General features: G+C 53.2%; 1 protein-coding gene across 3 annotated transcripts in view; it reads left to right on the top strand.

The window, feature by feature from the left end:
• The window catches only part of LOC125044320 (basic proline-rich protein-like), a 52,919-nt gene that overhangs the window by 25,101 nt on the left and 7,818 nt on the right, over positions 1 to 20,000 (top strand). Inside the window, exon 1 of one of the 3 annotated variants that reach the window (XM_047640920.1) lies at positions 15,949 to 16,113. The exons of the other annotated variants lie outside the window; for them this stretch is intronic. The gene's annotated coding sequence lies outside the window, so the exon portion shown is untranslated. Of the gene's footprint in view, positions 1 to 15,948; positions 16,114 to 20,000 lie in introns of those variants that run through there. 3 annotated transcript variants of the gene reach the window in all.

Here is a 20,000-nt window from a genome sequence, read left to right as displayed (position 1 = left end):
TGCCGTTTATTCAAAAAAGGTTCCCCACGGAATCCCCCAAGATTGTTGGCTGGAGTTCGGGCCGAATTTTTATGATTTTCTTTTGCTTTCTTAAAATGCCTGATGAGAGCAAATTCCACTCCCCCTTCAACCCCCGCTCCCCCCTTTAAAACCTTTTCCCCCCCAAACCCCCCCCCCCTTTTCCCCCCTCTCTTCTCAATCTCACACTCCCCTCTCACTCTCTCACCCCTTTTCTCAATCTCTCACTCTCTCCACTCTCTCACTCTCTCTCAATCTCCACTCTCTCTCTCTCTCTCGGATCTCTCTCTCCTCTCTCCTCATCTCCTCTCTCTCTCTCTCAATCTCCTCCTCTCCTCTCTCTCTCCTCTCTCCTCTCTCCCCCTTCTCTCTCATCTCAAATCCTCACTCTCTCTCTCCCCTCTCTCCTCCCTCCCCTCTCTCTTCTCTCTCTCTCTTTTCTCTGCTCTCTCTCTCTCTCTCCCCTCTCTCTCTCAATCTCTCATCTCTCACCTCTCTCTCAAATCTCTCACCTCTCCCCTTCAATCCCCTCACACTCTCTCTCTCAATCTCTCACTCTCTCATCCCCTCTCTCTCTCCATTCTCTCTCTCGATTCCTCTCTCTCTCTCTCTCCTCTATCAATCTCTCCTCTCGTCCTTCTCTCTCTCTCTCAATACTCACTCTCTCTCTCAATCTCCCTCAATCTCTCTCTCTCTCACATCTGTCCACTCTCCTCTCTAATCCTCTCTCTCTCTCTTCTCTCAATCTCTCAATCTCATCACTCTCTCTCACCCCAAAACTCTCACCCCCTTCCCCCCTCTCCTCTCAATCAACTCTCTCTCTCTCTCTCGACTCTCTTCTCACTCTCTCGCACTCTCACTCTCATCTCACACCTCACTCTCAGAACTCTCACTCTCACTCTCACTCCTCTCTCTCACTCTATCTCTCCACACCTCTCCTCTCCACACTCTCTCTCTCACTCTCCTCACTCTCACTCTCACTCCTCACTCTCTCTCTCACCGCTCTCTCTCACTCCTCCTCACTCTCTCTCTCACTCTCTCCCCTCTCCCTCTCCACTCTCTCTTTCTCTCATCCTCACCTTCTCTCTCACTCTTTTCTCTCACTCCTCTCTCACTCTCTCCACTCCCCTCTCCTCCCCTACTCTCTCCTTCTCTCACATCTCTCACTCTCCCCACCTCTCTCACTCTCTCTCACTCTCTCTCACTCCTCCACTCTCACTCTCTACTCTCACCCCTCACTCTCCTCATCCTCTCTCTCCTCCCCAAAAACTTTAAAATTTAAGTCCCATCTACTTCTCTCTCATCTCTCTCTCTCTCTTCTCTTTCTCCTCTCTCTCTCTCTCTCTCTTCTCTCTCTCTCTTTCTCGTCCCTCTCTCTCTCTCTCACTCCCTCTCTCTCTCTCTCTCTCTCTTCTCTCCTCTTTCGCTCCCCCTACTCTCCCCCCTTCCTCCCTCTCCCTCCCTCCCTCTCTCTCTCCTCTCTCTCATCCGAGCATCTCCTGATTCTCTCTCGTTTTCCCCTTTTCCACTCCACTCTCTCTCTCTCTCACCCCTCTCTCTCCTCTCTCTCTTCTCCCCACTCCCTCTCTCTCTCTCTCCCCTCCCTCTCGCCTCCCTCTCACTCCCTCCTCTCTCTCTCTCTCACTCCCTCTCTCTTCTCTCTCCTCCCTCTCTCTCTCTCTCATCACTTCTCGCCCTCTCATCTCGTCAAACTCTCACCTCTCTCATCCCCTCTATATCCTTTTCAATCTCTTCAGCTCCTCTTCTCTCTCTCTCTTTCTCTCTCTCTCTCTGCAATGGCTTTTCAAATGACGGCAAAGTCACTCCGGATTGAACGCAACCCCCTTTCAGCGCAGAACTTTAGGGATTTGAATTAAGGGGTTAAAAAGGTTTTTTAATAAAAAAAGCGTACATGCGTTAAGTGCTGTATATTCTCTCTGGCGGTCACACTTACATTACTGGTTTGGGAAAGTTCTCGGGCTGTCAACTAATGGATGATGCTCAAGATATTTTGCTTTGTTGTATTTTTTATGTATTTTCTTGTTTGTTTTCATAGATTAAACAAATAATTTGCGTTTGATTTGACTCGTTCAGAAGTCGATATGGAGGAAGGGAAGTTTTTTTTCAAAATATTCGTTATATATGTTATTTATGTAAGGATACGTTGAACATTATGCGGTGGATGTGTCGTCAGATAGAGAGGGTGAAAAAGAATTGAGAGAAAGAGGGAGAGAGAAAAGGAGAAAGAGAGAGACGGAGAAGAAGAGAGAGAGAGACGAGGAAGAAGAGAGAGAGAGACGAGGAAGAAGAGAGAGAGAGACGGAGAAGAGAGAAAGAGGGCGGAGAAAAGAGAAGAGAGAGAAGAAAAAAGAAAAAGAAAAGAAGGAGAAGAAGAGAGAGAGAGACGGAGAAGAGGAGAGAGAGAGAAGGAGGAGAGGAGAGAGAGAAAAGGAGAAGAGGAGAGAGAGAGAAGGAAAAGAAGAGAGAGAGAGAAGAAGAGAGAAGGAGAAAGAGAGAGATATAGAGAACAATGAGAAGGGGGGGAGACGAAGAGTGAGAAAGCGAAAGAAAGCAAGAAAAAAGAAGTGAAACACGATAACCAACACGCACAGAACTAACACCTGCAACGCATTGTTGATCTTAACTTTTTCCCTCGCGACTAAATTTGTCAACTCATTAGAGCTGTTTGGCAATGCACTTCTGGCGGTTTCTCTTTCTGTTCATCCTTTTATTCTCCTTTGTCTTTTCTTTCTTCATTTTGGTTGTCTAGTTTAGTCCCTTTCTACCTCTCATTCCTTCTCTTATTCTCTCTTTCTTGCTTCTCTCTCCTCTCTCTCAGTCTCTCCGCTTCTCCCTCTCTCCTCTCCTCTCTCGTCGTCTTCCTCTCTCTCTCTCTCCTTCTCTCTCATCTTCCTCTCTCTCCTCTCTCTTTGTCCCACGATAATAACCCCGATTGTAGAATCCCCGCCCCAAACATGTCCGACTCTTTCAAGAAAATTTCCCGGAGAGAGAGAGAGAGAGAGACAGAGACAGAGACAGAAAATTTTAAAAAAATAGATAAAGAGAAAGAGAGAGAGAGATAAACAAAGAGATATATATATAGAGAAAGAGAGAGAGAGAGAGAGATGAAGAGAGAGAGAAAGAGAGAGAGAGAGAAAAAAGAGAGAGAGAGAGAGAGATAAAAAGAGAGAGAGAGAGAGAGAGAGAGAGATAAAGAGAGACAGAGAGAGAGATAAAGAGAGACAGAGAGAGAGATAAAGAGAGACAGAGAGAGAGATAAAGAGAGACAGAGAGAGAGATAAAGAGAGACAGAGAGAGAGATAAAGAGAGACAGAAAAGAGAATAAAGAAGCCCAGAGAGAGAGATAAAGAGAGACAGAGAGAGAGATAAAGAGAGACAGAGAGCGAGAGAGAGGGAGATAAAAAGAGAGAGAGAGAGATAAAGAGAGAGTTTAAAGAGAGATAAAAAGATACAATAGAGAGAGAGAAAAAGAGAGAGAGAGATAAAGATAAAAAAGAGAAAAAAGAGGAGAGAGAGATAAAAAAAGAGAGAGAGAGACAGATAAAAAGAAGAGAGAGAGACGGAGAGACAGAGAGAGACAGACAGAGAGACAGAGACAGAGATAAAGAGACAGAGAGAAGAGCGAGAGATAAAGAGAGCGAGAGAGAGATAAAGGTAGAGAGAAGAGAGAGAGAGAGAAAAATAAGAGAGAGAGTAAAAGAGAGAGAGAGAGAGAATAAAGAGAGAGAGAGAAGAGAGATAAAGAGAGAAGAGAGAGAGAGATAAAAGAGAGAAGAGAGAGAGAGAGAGAGAGATAAAGAGAAGAGAGAGAGAGAGAGATAAAGAGAGAGAGAGAGAGAGAAGAAAAAGGAGAGAGAGAGAGATAAAGAGAGAGAGATAGAGATAAAGAGAGAAAAAGAGAGAGAGAGAGATAAAGAAAAGAGAGAAGAGGGAGAGAGAGAGATAAAGAAGAGAAGAGAAATAAAGAGTGAGAGAAAAGAGAAGGATTAACGAAAATAAAAAAGATAGAGAGAGAGTTTAGAGGGGAGGAAAAAAGAGAGAGAGATAAAGAGAGATAAAAAGAGAATAAAAAAGGGGAGAGAGAGAGATAAAAGAGAGAAGAGATAGATAAAAAAGTGAGAGAGAGAGAAGATAAAGAGAGAGAGAGAAAGAGAAGAGGAGAGAATAAAAGAAATTGATATGCATTCTAGAGATAGCAGACCGGAGAAAAGGGGAACCCGGGAATATATAAAGATATATATATAAATTTTATATATATAATATATTATATAAATTTTATAATATATATTATATAGATAAGATAGAACAGACAGAGTGATTGATGGGGCGAATGGTTTTAAACCCAAAAAAAAGGAAAGTAGAGAAAGAAAAAGAAAAAAAAAGAAAAGGAAGTAACAAGGAAGAGAAAAAAAGTTGAAGCAAATTTGATAAGCATGTGGATTCCCCCGAGGCAAGATTCCTCGTGGCCAGGGGGGCGAACGCAAGATAACCTCTCGTTCTCGCTCTCCCCTCTCCCCTCTCCCTCTCCCTCTCTCTCTCTCTCTTCTCCCCCACTCTCTCACACTCTCTCTCTCCTCTCTCCTCTCTCATCTCCGCTCCTCTCTCATCATCCTCTCTCTCTCTTCTCACTCTCTTCTCTTCATCCCCCCTCTCTCACCTTAACTCATTAGAACTCTTCTCACTTTCGCCTCTCCCTCCCACTCTTTCTCTCTCCCTTCTCTCGTCTTTTTCTCTCTCTCTCTCTCTCCGTCTCCCCTCGTCTCTTCTCTCTCTCATCCCCCTTTTTCTCCCCTCTCCCTTCCTCTCTCTCAACTCTCTCTTCTCTCTCTCTCTCTCTCTCTCCCTCCCTCCCTCCCCTCCTCCTCTCTCTCTCATCTCTTCTCTCTCTCTCTCCCCTCTCTCTCCTCTCTCCTCCCCTCTCTCTCTCATCTCCTCTCCTCTCTCTTACTCTCTCCTCCTCGACTCTTTCTCTCTCCTCTCTCTCTCCTCTCTCTCTCTCTCTCTCTCTCCTTCTCTCTTCTCCTTCCCCTCCTCTCCCCTCTCCTTCTCTCCTCACTCTCTCTAAATCCCTTCTCTCTCTCCTCCCTCCTTCTCGCCCCCTCCAACTCTCCTTCTCTCTTCCCCTTTCCCCTAAAAATTTTCTCTCTCTTTTCTCATCTCTCGTCCTCTCTCTCTCTTCTCTTACCTCCTTCTCTCTCTCTCTTCTCTCCTCTCTCTCTCTCTCCCTCCTCATCCTTCTCCTTCTCTCTCTCTCTCTCCATCTTCTCTCTCCTCTCTCTCTTTTCCCTTCTTCTCCTCTCCTCTCCTCATTTCCCCTCCTTCTCTCCTCTCCTCTCGGATTTTCTCTCTCTCCTTCTCTCTTCCCCTCTCTCTCCTCTTCTCTCCCTTTATCTCTCTTTTATCTCCTTCTCTCTCTCTCTCTCTCCTTCTCCACTCTCCTCTCCTTCTCTCTCTCTCTCTCACTCTTTTTCCTCTCTCTCTCTCTTCTCCCTCTTTTCTCTCTCTTTTCTCCTCTCTCTCTCTCTCTCTCCTTCTCTTCTCTCATCTCCCTCCTCCTTCTCCTTCCTTCTCTCTCTCTCGCCCCTTTTCTCCTCTCTCTCTCTTCTTTCTCTCTCTCTCTCTCCTATCCCTTCTCTCTCTCTCTCTCTCCTTCTCCTCTCTCTCTCCGCTCTCTCTCTCTCTCTCCTTCTCTCTCGCTCTCGATTCATCATCTCATCATCTCCTCTCGCTCTCATCTCTCTCAACAAAACGTCAGCTTCTCATCATCTCCTCTCATCTCTATCTCTCGTCTCTCTCTCTCTCTTCTCTCATCCCCACCTCTACTCTCCCCTCTCACATCCTCCTTCCCCCCCGCCTCTCTCTACCTTCCCGCTCTCCTCTCTCGCCTCTCAATTTCTCTATATGTCTATTCTCTATATAACCTCACCCTGTCCTTTCTCATTTTCTGTCTATCTCCATCTCAATGTCTGTTTCTCTCCCTCTATCCCCTCCATCCATCCCTCCATCCATCTCCACCCTGTCTCACCCTCATCCTGCTCACAGCGCGGCGAGGCGTTGCGTGATCGGCGCGTACTGGAGTGACAGTCCTTCCCTAATGGTCATGGCTGGGTGCGAATCTGGTAACATTTTTAAACATACCTTTTTTCTCATTCTTGCAATGTGACTAGGAAGGGGGCAGGTGGGTGAGCAGGAATGGATGAAGTTAATTTTTTCGTCCTCTCCATTCTCATCTCAGCATTCTCTAATCTCTATCACACTATATCTCATTCCTCTCTCCTCTTTATCTCTCTCTCTCTCTCTCTCTCTCTCTCCCTTCCGCTCTCTCCTCTCTCTCTCAGCTCTTCTCTCTCTCACCCCACCTCTCTCTCCTCTCATCAGCTCCCCTCTCTCTCTCTCTCTCTCCCCTCTCTCTCCTCCTCTCTCTCATCTCTCGTTCTAAGGTCCTCTCTCGTCTCCTCTCTCGTATCCTCGTCCTCTCTCATCTCTCCTCTCCTCTCCTTCTCTCTCTCTCTCTCCTTTCATCTCTCTCTCTCCCACTCCTTTCTCTCTCTCTCTCTGTACAATCATTATCTTCTCTCTCTCTCTCGTCCCTCCTTCTCTCTCTTCTCTCATCCTCTCTCTCTCACTCTCCTTCTCTCCCTTCATCTCTCTCCTTCTCTCTCTCTCTCTCTCTCTTAATCTCTCTCTCTCTCGCTTCGTCCTTGCTCTCTCTCGTCGTCTCCTCGATCCCTTATTCTCTCTCTCTCTCTCTCCTTCTCTCTCTCTTCTCTCAGAATCCTCTCTCTCTCTCTCGCCTCTCTCGTCTCTCGTCCTCTTCTCTCTCTTCCCTCCCTCTCTCTCTCTCTCCCCCTAGTCACGCTACTTCCGCTCTTTTCCTATTACCTCCCATACCCGCCCCGCCATACCCGCTCCCTCCTTTCATCACGCATCCAACCCTTCCTCCCTCGCGCTCTTCATCCCTTATCCTCCTTCGTTCCCTCCCTTCACTCTCGCCCTCTCCCCAGAAGCTCGTCCTACCGGCGCAGCTTTTCCCGATGACGCAAGGCCCTGGTTCGCGTGAGAGAGGGAGGCAGGGAGGGAGGGAGGGACAGCTGGGAGAGAGGGAGGATGAGGGAGCGGAGCGTGGGAGGGTAGGGAGGGAAGGTAGGGAGAGAGGGAGGGAGGGAGGGAGCGGGGGGGGGGAAGGGTGGGAGGGACTAGGTCGCGGGGCAGCGGGGCGACCAAGGGAGAGGGAGGGAAGGGGAGAGGGGAGGGAGCTACCGAGGGGAGGGGAGTCTGGAGGGAGCCGTTTAATGAACGCAACATCCGCTACATAACGAACGCAAGGAAAATAGTGCGTAACGTGATAACGCAGCTTCGCTACTGCTATAACAGCGGCTGATGCTGCTGCTACAACTACTATGGCTGCTAATGACTGCTCTGACACTGCGTGGTTGTTGCAACGTCATCGGATTAGTGAAGACGTTTTCTTTGTACGAGACATTCTAAGAATTATATAGATATTTTCTGAGCTTTTAGGGGCGGGAGAAGTATTTAATGTAGTTTGTTTGTCTCATTGACATGGAGTGAAGTGATTTTTTTCTTTCTTCTCTTAACCCCCCCTCTCTCTCATCCCTCTCCTCTCTCTCCTACCTTCGACTTAGGGTTTTCTCTCTCATTCCCCCCCCCACAACGATCATCTCATTCTCAATTTAAAAAGGCGTCCTAAAATTTAAGCTTCTTTATAACTCTACTCGGTTTTCATTTTCTTAAGCTCCGGTTACTCAATCTCCTCCTCCATAACTCCTTCCTATCTCTCCTTTCGTTCTCTCCCTCTCTTTCCTCCTTTCTACTAGTCTTCTTCTCTCCCTCCCCTCTTGATCTCATCCCGTACAAAGACCTAAACTCTCATCCCAGTTCTCCTCTCTCTCCCCCAGTCTCTCTCTCCTCTCGTCTCTCCTCCCCTCGTCTGCTCCCTCCCCACCTCTCTCTCTCGTCACCCATCATCTCTATCTCTCTCTCTCCTCTCACTCTTCTCTCTCTCTCTGGTCCTCTCCCCTCTGCTCGCTTCTCTCTACTCTACCTCTCGAGCCTGCCTCCCTCCCCCACCGAGCCCGCCATCCCGCTCATTCTTCCAGTCCTCTCTCTTCTCCATCCTCCTACTCTCTCTCTCTCTCTTCCTCGGACCCTACCCTCTCCTCCCTCTCCTCTCCTTTTCTCTCTCCCTCTCAATCTCTCGTCTCTCCCATCTCGTCTCTCTCCCTCTCTCATCTTCTCCGCCTCTCTTCTGCTCACTCACCGTCACTTCTCATCTCCCCTCTCTCCCTCCCGCCACACTCTCCTCCTACTCACCTCTCTCTCCACCCCCCTGGCGGCAGTCTCAGCCCTTGGCCTGTCATCTCTCAGCCGGGATATCTCGATCTCCTACAGCAGAACACTCGCCTACAAGCTCGCCTCGACAATCACGATCGGCCCTCCGAGCCTCCTCTCTTCCTATGTATCCTCTCTCCCTCCTCAATCTCGTCCGTCTCTTCTTCCCTCTCGTCCTCTTCTCTCTCTCGCCGATCGAGATCTTACCTCTCCTCTCCTCTCTCTCTCTTCTCTCTCATCCCCTCTCTCTCTCTCCTCAATCTCTCACTCTTCTCCTCTCGCTCTCCTCTCTCTCTCTCTCTCCCCCTCTCCTCCCCCCACCTCTCTCTCCCCCTCCCTCTCATCCTCCCTCTCTCTCTCCCTCTCTTCTCAACCCCTCTCTCTCTCTCGTCATCTCCATCTCTCTCTCTCTCTCTCTCTCTCGCTCTCACTCATCCTCGCTCCAGCTCCTCGACTCTCAACTGCCGCCTTTCTGCCTCCCCCTCAACTCTACATCATCTCCCCCACTCCCCCCTAACCCGCCCCACCTCCTTACCTCTCCCACTCCTCATCCCACTAATGTCCACCTCCCTCTCGCCTCACCCCCTCCTCGACCCCCTAATACTCCTCACCTCCTCTCTCACTCCACTGCCGCTGCATCCCTCCCTCCCCCCCTCCCCTCACTTATCTACCCTCTCTCCTACCCTACCGTCCCCACTCTCACCTCCTCGCCCACACCTCCGCCCCTCTCCATCCTCCCTCCCCCAATCCACCTCACTCTCCTCTCCTCTCCCATCCCCTCATCACCTCTAGCACTCCCCACCCTCTTACTCCACCTCGTCCCAATACCCCCATACCTCTAACCATGTCAACCAACCACTCCTCAGTAGCCCCCCCCTCTCTCCTCTCACTTGCTCCTCCCTCCTCTCATCCCTCCGTCACTCTCCCCGCATACCCTCCTCTCAACTTCCCGCCACTCTCTCCCACCGTCATCACCATCAGCTCTCCCTCTCCCTTCTCCGTCCTTTCCGATCACAACCCTCCACCTCCCTCCCCCCTCTCCTCTCGCTCCTCTCTCTCTCCCTCTCCTCGCACCCTCCCCCCCTCTCCCCCCCCCATGCCCTCCCCTCCGTGCTCCCTCTCCCGATAGCTCTCTTCCCCTCCTTCTCCATCCCTCCTCTCCTCTCCTATCCTCTTACTCTAATCCCTCCCCCCCTCCCTCTCCCCTCCCACTCATCATCCGCTAACCCACCTACCTGCCCCTCATCCCCCCCGCCTCTCTCACCAAACCCCCTTGCAACTCCCGCTCCACTTCAGCTCCCTCTACGCTACTTCCCCGGTCCATGCACTCTCCACTTCCCTGCCTCCCTCTCTCTCCGGGACCCACTCTCCCCCGCGCAAGTCTCTCACGTGTCCGCCTCTCTGCTCAACCCCTCCACCTCTCCTCCCTTCCCTCCCCCCGCATCCTCCCAAGAATCCATCCCAACCTCCTCTCTCCCCCCTCCCCCTCTCCCTCCACCCCGACTACCTCACTTCTCACCCACCACACACTCCCCACTCCATCCTTCACTCCACTCCACATCGCGCGCCTCTCCTCCGTCCCGCTCTCTCCCCTCACCTCCTCCTCCACGCATACCCAAATACCCGCCCTCCGCCTCTCCCCCTCGTCTCAGCCACTCTGCTTCTCTCTCTCCCTCTCTATCTCACCGCTCTCTCCATTTCCCCTCTCTCTTCCTTCCCTCTCCCTCTCCTCCTATCCTTCCCTCCTCCTAGCCCACCCCCCCTCAGTCACCCCTCCACCACCACTCGCAGCCCTCTCCGAACTCTCTCTCCCTTTCATCTCCCCCTCCCACATCCCTCCTTCTACTCACTCGCTCTCTCTCCCCTCCATCCCATCCCCCCCTCTACTATCCTCACCCCGCCGCCTCTCCCCCCATCCTCCCTCCCTCTCGCCCGCTGACCATCACCTCCCACTCTCCATCTTCTCCCCCTCTACTCTCATTCCCCTCCCGCCTCAAACCCTTCCGCCTATCACGTCCTCGTTCCACTCCTCCTCCCCAATATCCTCTCCTCCTCCTCCTCCATCCTCTCTCCTCCTCTCCGCACCTCATACATACCACTCCCCCCTCTCACTCTCTCTCCCCCACACCTTCACTCCTTCCCTCCCACTCCCCCCCCCCGCGAGCCCCCCTCTCATCTGCCCTCCCCTTGTCCTCTCGAGCGTCTCTCATTCTATCCTCTCTCCTACCCCTCTCTCCGTCGAGCCCCCGCTCTCTCTCCTCTAGCTCTCTCTGCCTCGCCCGATCCCCCTCCCTCCCCTCCCTCCCCTCGCCTCTCCCTTACCCCCCTCCCCTCCGCCTGACCCTCTCCCTCCCTCACAACCTCCTCATCCTCCCCTCCTCATCGCCCAGCTCGCTCTCCTCCCCCCAGTACCCTCCCCGCCCCACCACCCGCCAAATCTCCTCCCGTCATCCTCTCCATCCCACTCTAACTCTTCTTCCCCTCTCTCTCAATCCCACCTCAACGCCACTCATCCCTCCTTCAAACCTCACGTTAAACCTACTCCCTCTCCCCCCCCCTCATCTTCCCTCCCCTCGTCTCTCCCACTCCCTTAAGCCCTCCCTTCTCCCCCTACCCTCCCATCCGCTCGTCCTCCTCCACAGAATCGCTCTCTCTCTCTCTCCCCTCTTCCCTCTTAGCCCTCACACTCCCACAACTCTCCTCCCATCCACCCCCCCCTCCTCATCGCGCCCCTCCTATCCCCACTCTCTCTCTCTCTCCCCACACTCTCTCGCGCCTCCCCCCCTCGCCCCGCCTCTCTCTCTCGTCCTCCCCTCGACTCTCCTCGCCTCCCTCGTCTCCCCTCCATCACGTCCTCTACCCTAGCTCCGCCCCTCTCCTCCCCCCTCTCACATCGTCTCGCCTCGCTTCGCTCTCCTTACTCCGTCTCCCCTCTTCTCCATCCACACCCTCCCATCCCGTCTCCCCAAACTCTCTCATCCCCTCTACCATCTCTTCTCCACTCTCCTCGTCTCTCCCCCTTCCCCTTCCCCCATACACTCTTCTCCCTCCTCTCCCGCTATTCCGCCCCGGCTCTGCCGCTTCCTCCACCTTCGCCCCTCCATCTCTCACATACACCACCCCCCCTATCCCCCCCCGCTCCGACTCCCTCCCCCGTCCTCGCCTACCCAGATCTCTCTCCGACCATCACCCTTCTCTCTCCCCTCCTCCGTCACCCTCCCCACTCACATCACCTCTCCATACTCCCGTCTCGCTCCCCCCCCCATCTCTCCCTTCCCTCTCCCCCCACTCCCCTCTCATCCAATCCGCTCTCAACTCTCCTCCCCCCTCTCTCTCCTCCCCTCGATCTCCCCCCACTTTCCATCCATCCCCTCTCTCCCCCCCTGCTTCCCACTATTCCCTCCCCTCTTCCCGCTCCATCTCTCTACTCTTCCCCATCTCCTCCCGCCTCGACCCCTCTCTCTCCAAGCGGCTCCTTTCCACTCCTCCCCTGATTTCAACCCTCCTCCTCAACATCTACTCTCTCGTCCCCTCCCTCCTCCCCCTCTCATCTCTCCCTCTCCACTACAGTCTCAAAGACTCCTCTCTCTCTTTCCTCCTCTCCTCATCACCCCTCTATTCCTCCTCCTCCCATCCCCCCCCTCAACAAACTCCGCTCCCTCTCCCTTGCTCCTCCCTACTCCCTTCCTCACTCCCCCCTTGCCAACCCCCTCCGTCTCCCACTAACTCTCTCCCTCCCTCTCACCATCACTCATCACACGCTCCGACCCCCAACCGTCTCCCTTCTATCCCCCTCACTCGCACGATCTTCGTAACACCATCATCTCCCGTCCATTCTCACATCCAACTCTCCATCTCTCTCACAGTCCCAGCCTCCCTCCCCATCACTCTCTTCCCCCCTACCATCTCTTCTTCTCTCCCCCTAGCCCCCCCCTCTCTCTCTCTAACTCTCTCTCTCCAAAATCTCCCTTCAGAGCTCTCACTCCCCTCCCCCACTTCCTGCCCTCTCACCATCAAACCCCACCCTCCCTCCCTCTCCAGCTCTCCCCACCCACCGTACTTCCCGCTTCTGCGGCTCCTCCCACCCCACCGCTCTCTCCTCAACCTTTCCTCTCTCTGACGACCAAAACTCGAATCTCTACCTCCTTCCTCCGCTCCTCCCTCCCCCTCCATCTCCCCTCCCCTCGTCTCCCTTCCCCCTCAGATGCTCCTCACTTACACCCCGCTCCCTCCTTTCTACTCTCCTCCGATCCGGTCCAACTCACCTCAGGATCAGAGCTCCCCCACGCTCTCTCTGCCTCCTCCCACTCCATCCTCCTCTCCTACTCGTCCTCTCTCCAGCTCCGAGCCACTCTCTTGCCTCTCTCCTCTCTCCCCCCGTCTCTCTCTCATCCGTCATCAGCCTCCGGTCTTCTCCACCACCTGCACTCCTTATCCTCTCCCAGCTCTCTCGCGCTCGTCTCAACTCTACTATCCCCACCCATCCTCCCAACGCGCTCAGGCTCCTCTCAATCTCCCCCCTCTCTCCTCTTCCCCACTCCCCACTTTGTCCCACCTCCCCTCATTTCCCTCCCCTCACGTTCCATACTCTCTCTCTCTCCGCCCCCCCAACTTTCCATCTCTACCTCTAGGTATATCACCCCTCACCTCATCGCTTCGCATTCTCCCCCTACACTATCCTCTCGTACCCCCCCTTTTTCCCTACTCCCAATCTTCGTACTCTCCTCTTCCTCTCTCCCTCCCCTCTCCTTCCCCCTACTCTTCCTCCTCTCTCTCACTCTCTCACCACTCTCACCCCCATCGTGCATCCTATGAGCTTCACTCCCTCGCCCCTCCTCCACTAACTCTGTCCATTCACCTCCACCTCTGCCTCTCTTCTCCCCTCCTCTCTCATCTCACCTCTCCGTCCCTCTTCGACTTCCCAACCCTCCTCTTCCGCTCCCTGCTCTCTCTCTGACCCCTCTCTCTCCTTCCCCTCCCCTCTTCCCTATCCAATCTCAATCACCTCCCCCCCAACATCACTCTCCAGCATCACTCGCCTCTCACTCTCCCTTCCTCCCTCCACCCCTCCTCCCCTCCAACCTCTCTCCCCTCCCAGCTACGAATCTTCTCCCCTCACCCCCTTTTCTCTCCTCATTACTCTCCTCCCATCGCGCCGCTTCTCACCCCCCCTCCTCCCCGCCCCTCTCCCTCCCTCGCCTCAGTCCTCCTCCCTCCAACCAACCCCTTCCTCCTCATCCAACTACCCTCCCCCCCACTCTCTGCCTCGCTCCTCCCACTCCTCCCCCCTCCGTCATCCTTCCTCCTCTCACCACTCCTCTCTTCCTCTCACATCCCTCTGCTAGCCACCACCGCCCAACCATCAACTCCACACTCTCAAACTCCCCTCGCAGTCGCACCCCCGCCTCTCCAGTTGCTCCTCTCCCGTTTCTTCATCAATTCGTCTCATACTCCTGCACTCTTCCCCTTCGCCTCTCTCAGCCACTCTCCCCCCCTCTCTCTCCCATCTTCCCCCTCTCTCTCGCTAACTCTCTCCCCTCCACTTTCGATCTCCTCCTCTCCTCTCGCGCCTCTCTACCCTACAACAAACTTCCTCTCCCCCCCGCTCCCGCCCCTCTCTCCCTGTCCCACCCCCCCTCTTCATCCTACCCTACCTCTCTTGCTCTCCCCCCCTAAACGCCCCAGTCCAATCATCCCTCCACCTGCCACATCTCTCTCCCGAACCGTCTCTCTCCCCTCTCTCCTCCTCCCCATCCTCCTAACTCTCTCTCATTCCTCTACCTTCCCATCTTCCCAACTCTCCGCCCTAAAGTCATCTCCTCGCCTCTCCTCCCCTGCCTCCTCTTCCTCCCCCTCCTCTACCGTCGTCTCCCTTCCCTCTCCCCATCGCTCCAACCCTCTCTCTCTCTCTCAACATCTCTCTACACATCTCTCCTCGCCCTCCGTCCCCCTTACTCAATCCACTTCCTCTCACTATCTCCCTCCTCAGTCGCCGACTCAATCATCTCCAGACGCAACTCCCGCCCGTCTCAACCTCATAACTCTCTTCATCCCCCCGTCCCTCCCATTCCTCCATCCCCCTTCTCGTCTCCCCTCCCCCCACCTCAAACTCTCTCTATCCTCATCCTCCCATTCCACTCCCTCCTCCCCTCTCACCCTCTCTCCTCTCCCATCCTTTCGCAATCTCCCCCCACCATCTCTCTCAAACTCTCTCGTCGTCATCCCGGATCTCTCCACGTCCCACATCTCATCTCGACTCTCCCTTACTCTCGTCGCCAATCGTCCCAAACCCCCCCTCCTACTCACTCACTCCTCTCCCCATCGCACTCCTCTTCTTCCTATCCTCCTAACCCCCCTCTCCTCTCCCTCCTCCTGTCTCTGCCCCTCCTCAACAATCTTCAACTCTCTCCCCCTCCCCCCCCCGTCCTGCAAACCTCTGCCTCCTCCTATCTCCATACTCTCCTACCCCCCGTCGCTCCACTTCCCGCCTCAATGCCTGTCGACATCCACCATCTCCCCCCCTAACTGCCCGCGCTCTCGCATCGCTCATCTCCTCTCCGAAAGAAAAATAACAATCAGACCTCACACCCTACCCTCAACCGACAACTGCCTGCCCTCCAGAGAGAAACACCCTCCCCATCCCTCCCCTCCCTCCCGTCCCTCTCTCCCCCTCTTCTTCTACTCCCTCTTCTCTCTCTCTGCTCTCACCTTCCCATCTCGGACCCCTCCCCCCCTCTCCCCCCTCTTCTCCTCTTTTTTTTCCCTCCCTCTCATCCCCCTCCCCCCTTTATCTTCTCTCCTCCCTCCCTCCCTCCTCAATATCCTATTTGATTAGTGTTGATTATTCCCTCTCTCTTTCCTCCTCTTTCTCTTCTCTCGTCCCCACCTCCCCTCCCCCCTCCTTCCCGACCCGCTCTCCCTCTTCTCATCCCTCTCAACTCCCTCTCATCCCTCCCTCTCCTCTCCCACCTTCCTTCTATCCTTCCTTCCTTCCTTCCTTCCTCCCTCTCCCTCTCTCTCCCTCCCTCCCTCCTTCCTATCCCCCTCCACTCTCCCACACCTCTTCCCTCGCCCTCTCCCTCTCCCTCTCCCGCCTCCCTCCCTCCCTCCCTCCCTCCCTTATCCTTCCTTTCCTTCCTTCTCTCACTCTCGCTCATCTCTCCGAATCTCTCTCTCGCTCGACTCATCCTCTCTCTCTCTCGTTCCTCGCTCCTCATCTCCTCTCTCTCTCTCTCTCTCTTTCTCTCTCTCGCTCGGTCTTCCTCTCTCAGTCATCTCATCTCTCTCTCCATCTCTCATCTCTCTCTCGTCTCTCTCTTTCTCTCATTCTCGTCCACTCCTCTCTCTCCTCTCTCGTCTCTCTTCTCACTCTCTCCTGCCTTTCTGGTATATGTATAAAGAAGAAAAAAAAATTGAAATAATATAAAAAAGGAAAGAAAATCGGAAACTCAAAAAAGGAAATAAAAGAAGAGAGAAAAATATATCAGGGTAATAAGGAGGAAATAGATAAAAAAAAACATAAAAATACGAAACGAGAGAAAGTGACAAAAAAGAGGACACGAATATGAGATGAAAAAAGAAAAGTGCAGAAAAAGCAACGAGAAGCGAAAGGGGGACAACAGGAAAGGGCGAAATACGGAGGAGAGGCTCGAAATGACAGGCGCCAGACTCAGCGTCCGTGACAGCGAAGGGTCACCCGGAGCGGCGCCGGAGCCGTGAAGCCAGGTATGGGCCGGAATAAGTGTGTGGTGTGTGTGTGTGTGTGTGTGGTGTGTGTGTGGTGTGTGTGTGTGTGTGTGCAGTTGTTGTGTGTGTGGGTGCGGCGTGTGCTAAGGGGTTATGTAGGGGCTGTGGAGGGAGGGCCGTTGTTTGTGTGTGGGTGTGAGCGCCTGTGGATTGGTATTTGTCTGTATATGTATGTATGGCATATGTCTGAATATACGTAATAGAGTGCGCTTACGTCGACCAAGTCCTCCCATATCCCACACAGAACCGTTTGCCATGAAATGAATTGGGCGGCATTAGGAGGCGAGGCTCCTTTTTGGGCGCTTCCCTGGCCCTGGGAGTCGGCCTCTCCCGCAGATCCCGAGAAGTGGCGTCACAGGGGAGAGGTGGAAGGGGGGAGGGGGAGGGGGGGGCTGAGGGGGTGAAGCAGGTGGGGGTGGGAGGGGGTGGGGGAGGGGGTGACGCAGGAGGGGGTGGGAGGGGGTGACGCAGGAGGGGGCATGTCCTCGCACCTTCTCTTGATTAGCATGATTCTCAACTTACGAGAGGGTGTCGCGCCGTAGGTGATTTTTTTTTTTTTTTTTTTAGCGTGTATGTTTTTTTTTTTTGGTTTTTTTTTCTTTCTTTTGGACGCGTGCTTTCTGTCTTTCACTTTAGTTCTCTCTTTCTCTCTTATTTCTCTCCTTTTGTGTTATTACTCTTTTCCCCTCTCCCCTCTCTCCCCCTCTTATCTCTCTCCCTCTTCTCCCTCTCTTCCTCCTCTCCAACTCCTCCCCCTCCTCTTCTCTAGCTCTCATCTCTCTCTCTTCCTCCTCTCCTCATCCTCCCTCTCTCCCTCTCTCCCTCCTCCCCTCTCCCTCTCTCCCCTTCCCCCCTCTCTCTCTCTCTTCTCTCATCTCTCCCTCATCCAAAAACTTCCACCTCTCTTCTCATCTCATTCTCTCTTCCCTCTCTCCTCTCCTCCCCTCTCTCTCTCATTTCTCTCCTCCTCTTTTATCCTCTCATCCTCTCTCCTTTCCTCTCTCCTCTATCTCTAAAAACTCTCTCTCTCTCTCCTCTCCTCCTCATCTCCCTCTATCCTCTCTCTCCCTCTCTCTTCCCTCTCTTCTCAGCTCTCTCTCTCTCTCTCTCTCTCCTCTCCTTCTCTCTCTCTCTCTAAATTCTCTAAATGCCCTCTCTCTCCTCTCTTCCTTCTTCCCTCTCCTTCCCCTCTCTCTTTCCACCCTCTTTCTCTTCTTCTCTTCTCTTTCTCTCCTCTCTCTTTCTCATCTCTCTCTCAATCTCTCTTTTCCCTCCTCTTTTTCTCACTATAAATTCAAATCTCTCTCTCTCCTCCTGATCCCCTCTTCCCCATCTCTCTCTCCTCCCCTCTCTCCCTCTTCCCTACTCTCTCCCTCTCTCCCTCCTCTCCTCTCTCAAACATCCCCCCTCTCCTTCTCTCCATTCTCCCCTTCTCCTTCTCCGTCTCTCTCTTCGTCATCTCTTCTTCCCCCCCTCTCTTCCTCTTCTCCTCCGTCTCTCTTCCTCCTCTCTCTCTCCATCCCTCATCCTCCCCTCTCATCTCCTCTCTCTCTCTACTCCCTCTCCTCCCCTCAATATCCCAAACCCTCTCCTCTTTCTCCTCTCTCTCTTCTCCATTACCAATATTTCTCTCTCCCTCTCTTCTCTCTCTCCCTCTCTCTTATCTATTTTCTCTTCTCTCCTCTCTTCCCTTCCTCTTCCCTTCTCCCTCTCGTCCCATCTCTCTCTCTTCCTCCTCCCTCTCTCTCTCTCTCTCTCTTCTCTCTCGTCGCACCCTCCACTCCACTCCCTGCCCTCTCTTTTGGTTTCTCTCTCTCTCTCGTCGCCCTTCAGATCTCAGTGTCTTCCATCAATCGTCTCGTCAGGCGACCACAGTCTCTTCACGCCTCGCCTCACCTCCAATTCACATCTCCAATAATTCTCTCACTCTCTCTCGTGGTCGTCCCGCAATTTAGCCCATCTCAAACATCCTCTCTCTTCAAAAAAGGGTCGTCTCTCTCTCAGGAATCCTCTCATCCTCTCTCAAAAAAGGCTCCTCCTCCTTCACCTCACATTCTCGGAACTCTCTCAAGTACTCTCGTTCAAAACTCCATCAACTCTCTCTCCTCCTCGATAGCTTCAAACATAACTCACCCATCGGTCATCCTCAGCTGTTCTGTCAATCACTCCCAGCACCTGACCGTCTCTCGATATCACGAACGTTCCAACAATCACCCTCCACCGATCAACTCAACCCCCTCAGTCTCCCACTCCTCTGCAACTCTCGTGCTCAGCATCTCACGTACCGCGCCCCCTAGAGCGGCGAATCCCTCGTCTCTGCATTCAGTTAGCGCTGCGGCCTCCCAACAGATATCCTGGGACCTCAACTCTGAGTCACGTCTAGTGCCTCGCCTCTCATCTCGTGCACGTCTTCATGCGTCACGTCGCAGACATGAAGTCAGTAACTCCTCATTCAATCCTCGCATTGGTCCCTCTCTCAGCCCACTCCCTCTCTCCTCCCTCAAGGTCCCATCATCCCTTCTACGATCCCTCCCCATCCTACGTCCCACTATTCAATCATCAAGATCTCTCCTCCCTTAACTCCTCGCTCGTCCTAAACTCTCTCTCGCTCAATCTCTCCTCTCTCATCTCGTACTCCTCCCTCTCCGCTCTCGCATCACGGCGCCTGTCTCTCTAGTCCACAACTCTCTCTCCAGTCCCATCAATCAAGCCAAACTCTCCTCCATCGTTCGTACTCACTCATCTCACACAATCTTTCCACAAATCAACACTCGGTCCTCGTCACTCCTCCTCCTCCATCTCTTCACAGATTCATCCCCTCAACGTGCTCCTATCGCTCTTCTACTCTCTTCCTCATCCCCGAAATCGAATATCGTCATCTCTCCTTTCCACCCACACCCAACTTTCTCCCTTCTCCTCTCTCATATTTCCGTCTCTCCCTCTCTAATCTCAGCACAACTCTCTCCTCCCGAATTTCTCTTCTACGATTCTATCGCTCGCAATCTCGCGGATCGCTCTCTCATAGACTCGAATCAACATCAAATTTCGCGACTATCCGGTCTGACTTCTTTCCGATGATTCTCTTCTAGCTCGCTTCCCCGATACTCTCTCCAACCTCTCTCAAATCTTCGTCCACTCTCGTACTCCTCTCGTCTCTCCCTCACCCGGTGCGTCGTTCGCTGTTCTCCCATCTCCGCACTTCCTCTCCATCCGCATCCCCCCCAAGCGCACTCAGCTCCATCATTCATAACCTCTCACTCTCACAGTGCGCGGCCTCTCTCCCAGCACCCCCCGACATCTAGAACATCTCACCTACCCTCACCGGCCCCCGTCCTTCCCCTGCTTGTGGCGAGCCACCGTCCTCAGTCAGCTCCGCAGAACTACGGCCCAAACACAGAGTTCTGGCATATCCATCTCTCAGCATCTCTCTGCCAGCGCAGGTAAGCTCACCTCCTCATCGCCCTCTCCAAATCTCTCTCTGACTCCTCTTCAGATCCTCGGTCCTCGTCCTCTCTCGATCCATTCAAAGCTACACTCTCACTATCTTCATTCTTTCCTCTCCCGCCCGATGTCTCATCCTCACTCCCTCTCCTCTCCTTCCCCTCTCTCTTCTCAAATCTCGGAATCCTCAGATCCAGGAACCCAACCTTTCTTCTTGCCTTTCATCCTTCAGACATTCTATTTCTCTTCGTTTTACTCACTTCTCTTCTTTCTTCTTCTACTTACTGGTTTTTCTCCTTTTTTACTCTTTTTATCTATTCTTGATTCTTTTTTCTTTTCTTGCTTCTCCTAGAGTCAAAGAGCAATCCGCCCCCATCACTCTCCCGCCGCCGGCCTCCCGTCCATCGTCTTCGGTGCCATTATTT

The sequence above is a fragment of the Penaeus chinensis genome, chromosome 35 (assembly GCF_019202785.1).
Source record: "Penaeus chinensis breed Huanghai No. 1 chromosome 35, ASM1920278v2, whole genome shotgun sequence".
Classification (NCBI taxonomy): Eukaryota; Metazoa; Arthropoda; class Malacostraca; order Decapoda; family Penaeidae; genus Penaeus; species Penaeus chinensis.
Note: the sequence above shows the minus strand (reverse complement) of the source record. Positions and strands in the feature narration are given on the sequence as shown.